At 43.1% G+C, this 6,627-nt stretch overlaps 1 long non-coding RNA gene across 1 annotated transcript in view; it reads right to left on the minus strand.

Annotated features, from left to right (window-relative positions):
* The window catches only part of LOC139750661 (uncharacterized), a 111,855-nt gene extending 105,661 nt beyond the window's left edge, over positions 1-6,194 (minus strand). The window contains exon 1 of the long non-coding RNA XR_011713192.1: positions 6,024-6,194. This is a non-coding gene — a long non-coding RNA (uncharacterized lncRNA). The remainder of the gene's footprint in view (positions 1-6,023) is intronic.
* Positions 6,195-6,627: the final 433 nt, after the last annotated feature.

The raw sequence follows: 6,627 nt of genomic DNA on the forward strand, positions 1-6,627 counted from the left end.
TGACGATAAAAAATGTATCGTACTGAAGGAGAATATACACCTGGCGTCGTGGGGGACTATAATTCTATCTTGATTCTATACAAGAGCAACTCTAATCATAGAAATGAATACAGAAATCATGTCCAGCTCGTTCCTTTCCTTGGAACTTCCCATTTGTTCCGTTTCGCTATTGCATCTTATTCGTTTACGTGGTGAATGAAATACGTGGTGACTGAATGGCATGAACGAGCACGGATGAACGAACAGGGATGAGTGACTGACACGAGACATTTGAAAAAAAGATGGGATACACATGAAGGAGCGTGACAGACACGTCCGGGGAGAAATATGAGTACCCGAGTGGTTGGTGCGAGACAAACAAACTGGTCATACTGTAGGGGAGAGAGAGAGAGAGAGAGAGAGAGAGAGAGAGAGAGAGAGAGAGAGAGAGAGAGAGAGAGAGAGAGAGTCACAGAGAGAGACAGTCGGAACTGAAAAGGATGACTGAAGTAAATGAATTCAAAGTGCCTGAACTCCAAGAGACTTTTGGTGGTACATTTTCTTCGTCGGTTTGTGTACTGCCTCCCCAGCCAGAGAGACGCACCTGACCCACCACCAGCTAAGAATGAACCACTAAATTTCCGTCGAAAGACAGAAATTTTTGTTAACTCTCGCAACCCATCCCAAACCTAAAGTAACCTTACTTAACCTTTCAGCCGCTGGGCCTTCCCCGGCCAACGGCAGTGGTCAGACACGACACGAACTCTCAATATAGCTTGTCCACTGGAGGTAAAAGACGAAGGAGAAAAATTGGTTGGGGCAGGTGTGCCTTCGGAGGGGACATCCTCCCACCGGCAAGGAAAAGATTACTCTCTCTCTCTCCTCCAAGCTTGTTTGGCCCGCGTGGGGGCGGACGGGCGGGCGGGTGTGTGTGTGTGTGTGTGTGTGTGTGTGTGTGTGTGTGTGTGTGTGTGTGTGTGTCTGTGTGTTGTGTGTGTGTGTGTGTGTGATCTGCACGAAAGATGCTGACGCCAGATAAGGGAGATGATAAGCGACACACAGAGTCTTCGCTAGAGAGAAAACTGACATTTGTCTTATCTCTTAGTAATCATACGTGGCTGTTATCATGTGGCACGTAGATGGCTAAGCAAATGGGATAATTTTTAAAGACTATAACACTTGACTTCTCTCAGCGTCGCTCAGAATATATAGCATTATGAAAAGGCGCAGAAGGAATGCCGAGAACAGCACAAAGGAAAATGAATAGTATATTAACTGGCCACAATTCAAGGAAGACCTCAGCTGTGTATAGATCCTTCCAGAAGACGGGGAGATGAACGATGCTATATCGTTAGGGACGAAGATATGTGATGGGTTGAAAACAAATAGTGAAAAATAGTTTCAAAAAGGAATTGCGTGATATTTACCATGCCATGTTCTGGATGTAGGCCCATATACGATGGCGGTATAAGGCGAGATATTGCTCAAAGGATCAGCGAACCTAAAGCTGATATACGTTCATCAAAGGACATCGAATGATTTTGCTGTCCACATAGACAAGTACGGACATCTGCCAAATAAGAGGCAGTTATAGTGTATATGGGACGGAGCAAGCAAGTTAGAAAAGCTTGGAAGCTGCCTACCTATGGGCGGAAGAAGTGATAAACAATCGTGGGGTCTTTGAACTCTTGCCCAGTCCAGCGGCAAAAATAGCGGTCACGGAAAGCAGGGGAACACAGCACAGGAATGTGGAACACGGCCGACCCAGGATAAGAAACGCGGAACGGCATCCTACGAGGTAGCACCTTATTGCACGGGATATATAGACTTTATCTTTGTATCTTAGTCAGATTCTCAGAAAAAGGTTTTAGGCTAGTTGAAATGCTAGAAGAATAAGACTCAGTTGCCCTCCTGTGTTTAATCACTATACCAGTTCACACACACACACACACACACACACACACACACACACACACACACATACACAGGGTGATCCCTCAAGGTCTTTTATTAATGTCAGGGTGAATTCTTGAAGTTATTTTAAGCCACTGTTACACCATAAGTTAAACTTCGATAACACCGTCGTTGTCACATGATGGCCATGCAACCACATCTGCTGGAAAGAGAAGTGCAACAGTTGTGGAGTTCGCATCACAGTCTTACCATCTCCTAAATTACAATAAATCACGACCGATGTTCGTCTTTCTAGCATACAATTCTGTGGTGACGACCCTCACTGTGCAAGTCAGGTGTTGTTGACAGACGAGGCAAGATAACCCTTACAACATACGGGATATTTGATACCCACAACACCCACACATGGGCAGAGCACAATCCTCACCTGTACATGAAACTGGAGCTCATCAGTAACGTTTTGCCATCAGTGTGAGGCCTGGTATTTTGAATAATAATGTCATCGGTTCATTTCAGTTACCACAGAGGGTAAATGGAGATGCATACAGGATGTTTCTGCGTGACATTTTGCCAGTTCCTCTTGAGAATATTCCTGCCTCAGGACTAGGTTGACTATGTCATGGTTCAGCCATGATGGAGCTCCAACACCTTTTCGGCCGTCAGACTGTCAACTACCCTGAGGACGTGTACACTAATAAGTGGGTAGGGTTCAGTGGCCCTGCTTCGTGGCCTGATCCGAGGTTCACACGCAAGATGAACTGTGGGCACAAGTGATCCACGGGTGTCAGCTGATCAGAGATGGTCCAGGTCAATGCATCGACGTGCTGAGGCATGTGGTCAAGTACGTGGGAGAGACCTGAACATTTTTTGTAATTCATTTCCAACAGATGTGTTTGCATGGCCATTATGTGACAACGACGTTGTTATTGAAGTCTACTTATGGTGTAACAATGGCTTAAAATAACTTCAAGAATTCACCCTGACATTTATAAAAGACCTTGAGGCATCACCATATATATATATATATATATATATATATATATATATATATATATATATATATATATATGGAGTGAAAAAGATTTTGAGCGATCGGGGCCTGAACATGCAGGAGGGTGAAAGGCTTGCAAAGAATAGAGTGAACTGGAACGATGTGGTATACCGGGGTCGACGTGCTGTCAATGGATTGAACCAGGGCATGTGAAGCGTCTGGGGTAAACCATGGAAAGTTTTGTGGGGTCTGGATGTGGAGGGAGCTGTGGTTTCGGTGTATTATACATGACAGCTAGAGACTGAGTGTGAACGAAATTGGCCTTTGTTGTCTTTTCTTAGCACTACCTCGCGCACATAAGGGGGGAGGGGGTTGTCGTTTCATGTATGGAGAGGTGGCGACGAGAATGAATAAGGGCAGACAGTATGAATTATGTACATGTGTATATATGTATATGTCTGTGTGTGTATATATGTGTATACGATGAAATGTATAGTTACATGTGCGTGTGTGGACGTGTATGTATATACGATGAAATGTATAGTTACATGTGCGTGTGTGGACGTGTATGTATATACATGTGTATGTGGGCGGGTTGGGCCATTCTTTCGTCTGTTTCATTCCGCTACCTCGCGAAAGCGGGTGACAGCGACAAAGTATAATAAAATATATATACATATATATATATATATATATATATATATATATATATATATATATATACTGCATATGGACGCACTTATCATAGAACATATAATGACCTCCAACAGCAAGGATTCGAACCCCGCACCATTTGCGTGATTATTGGGTACGTTAACCACTCGGCTATGCTCGCCCCTAATGGTGCGAGTTCGACTCTATGCTGCTGGAGGTCATTATGCGATATATATATATATATATATATATATATGATATTCAGAATCAGGTAGGACAAGTTCAGTTTCAGAAAAATGAAATTAAAAATACTGCAGAGGAATGCAAGGATGTAGTAACAGATGCATGTGAATCAAATGAATCAGGAAAAGGGAACACATATTTACCAAACAGAAACTGCAAGGAAAAATCTTATGCAGCCTCAAGTGTGAAATCTGAGAAAAAGCATGACACTGCAAAAGACAGTGAGGATTTTAAAGACTATCCAGCAGTTCCATTAAGTTATTTACATAATGTCAATAGAGAAAAGTACCTCGAACCTAACATGCTAGAGAGAAGGCGGGTGCATCAGGAAAAATCGGACAAATCCCTCAGAACTGCAGGCAAACTAGATGTGAGTCAGAAATACATGGCAGTGAGACAAAGTGACAAAACCACGATGACAGCTGAAACAAGAAAGCTTGCAGAAGAAAGATGGAATAATAAGCTTGCATCATTGACTTTACAAACTGTGCAACGGCCAAACATTGACAAAGCTGGTGTGACTGGTTCATACAAGTTGGGACCTTCTGTTGCTGCAGTACCTGTTACAGGCACCAAGAAAAACACTCCTCTTTTGAAAAAAGATATTTATTTTGATCCATGATGAGAATCACTATTATTGGTACATACATCCTGATTGTGATAGCTTTAAAAGTTTTGAGAGGTTACTAAACATAAAATCCCTGGGGATAGGGGAGAAAGAATACTTCCCACGTATTCCCTTCGTGTCGTAGAAGGCGACTAAAAGGGGAGGGAGCGGGTGGCTGGAAATCCTCCCCTCTCGTTTTTTTTTAATTTTCCAAAAGATGGAACAGAGAAGGGGGCCAGGTGAGGATTTTCCCTCTAAGGCCCAGTCCTCTGTTCTTAACGCTACCTCGCAAATGCGGGAAATGGCGAATCGTATGAAAAAAAAAAAAAAAAATATATATATATATATATATATATATATATATATATATATATATATATATATATATATATATATATATATATATATATATATATTTGTAGCCACATAAGAACCAAACGAAGATCATGGCACCCTCGTGAATATTCACTCCATACAAAGCTTTCTATCCCTGATGAAGCGAATACTCACGAAAGCGCTCGGACCTTCGTGTTTCATTTTCCAAGCAGCTACTGCCAAAGTAGCTGGAGGAGAGAAAAAAAAAAAGTCTACATCAGACATATACGAGTGTCACGTAGATGTAGAGACCAACAGGCACGGATGTAGAGCCCTCAGGACACACCGAGAGCTACGTCTTCATTAGCCGGGTGTCTTGGGTAAACACGCCAACCAATGCACACGAGAGACGACGACCTCGCTCCACACGGAAGCAAACACGGACGTGTAATGACGAGTGTTCGAATAGAAAAGAGGACGATATGAAATGCGAGACTGTGGTACAAAGAGGAGAGGATACGAACCTTGGTACAACTATAATTAAAAAGGAAAAATCAATTATCTAACGACCAAAACTCAGAATGAAGACTGTAAGATGGGTTTATAGTCTTAAACATATCAGTAATTATAATATCACTTGACATACGGATCCACCAGAGGAAATTTGATGCAGTATGTGGGAGTCAAGGACCACTGGGTCAAGACTGGTGGTTGTGGTGTGTGTCTTCTTCTCCTCCTCTTTCTCTTCCCAACGCGCACTAAGTTCTGTAACTCTGGAACTTCTCATGTCTTTCCGAGCTACCACGATCCGCCTCTTCTTAAAAAGGCGGGTTTTACACGTCTTCCAATACTCTCAATTTTTCCCCCTTCCCTCTCTCTCTCTCCTTTCCTATCTCCTTACCCCATTATATGCTTCACCTAAGATCTGTCCTTCATAGGTGACGCTCGTCCGGGACTGGAGGCTGACTCATGAAGAAAACTCTTGACAATATATATTAAACGTAAGCCACACAATAACAACACCAACCCCCTGTATTTTCTTAGCCACTGATGGAACGCTTGATCTTCTACATTTCGTTGAACCATAATGTACAGGTACTCGTGGTGTGCCTTAGCTGTAATTACCTATTTGTAATCAACAACTTACACCTACGGCAAGCGGACAACAATTACATCAACCTGCCTTCCTTCCTCCCCCCTCTCAAACATATACGATAGTCCAACTTTGAGAATAATCACATGACTTGAAGATCCTACATTTTCAGTCCAATAGATTTCAAGGGTCAGACATTCTACCAAAAACGAACGGGAAAACATTACCGTAAATTCCTTTTGATTGTTTCCTCAGCACCCGGCGTGTGTGTGGTTGGCCGCAGATTCTAAGCAGTGTGGTGAGGACAGAGCTGGTGCGTTACTGAAAAGAAAAAGAAAGAAAAAATCAGAAGCTGCACGTCAGGTTAATTCATCTGTCTGTCTGTCTGTCTGGCTCTCTGTCTGTCTGTCTCTCTCTCTCTCTCTCTCTCTCTCTCTATATATATATATATATATATATATATATGTTTTTTTTTGCTGAAACTTATGGTTCATCCCCCCCCTCTCCTTTGGTGGCAGATGAAGGGTTCTCCCTGGAGACAACAATCTCCAGGGAGAAGAGAGAGAAAAAAAAAAATAGAGGGAGAAAGATTCTCTGTTGTAAGGACTTTCCTGCCAGCCACATCTGATCACGAGGTATTGTTTATGTTTGGGGTGAGGGTCAGCCAGCTGGCGAGAGGAGACGGGGACACTAACTGCTATAGCCACAAGGCTGTACTGCCACGGTGTTATTGTGCCTACAGTGCCACAGTGCCTCCAGTGCCTCCAGTGCCACAGTGCCTCCAGTGCCACAGTGCCTCCAATGCCACAGTGCCTCCAGTGCCACAGTGCT

This window comes from Panulirus ornatus, chromosome 10, assembly GCF_036320965.1.
Source record: "Panulirus ornatus isolate Po-2019 chromosome 10, ASM3632096v1, whole genome shotgun sequence".
Lineage (NCBI taxonomy): Eukaryota > Metazoa > Arthropoda > Malacostraca > Decapoda > Palinuridae > Panulirus > Panulirus ornatus.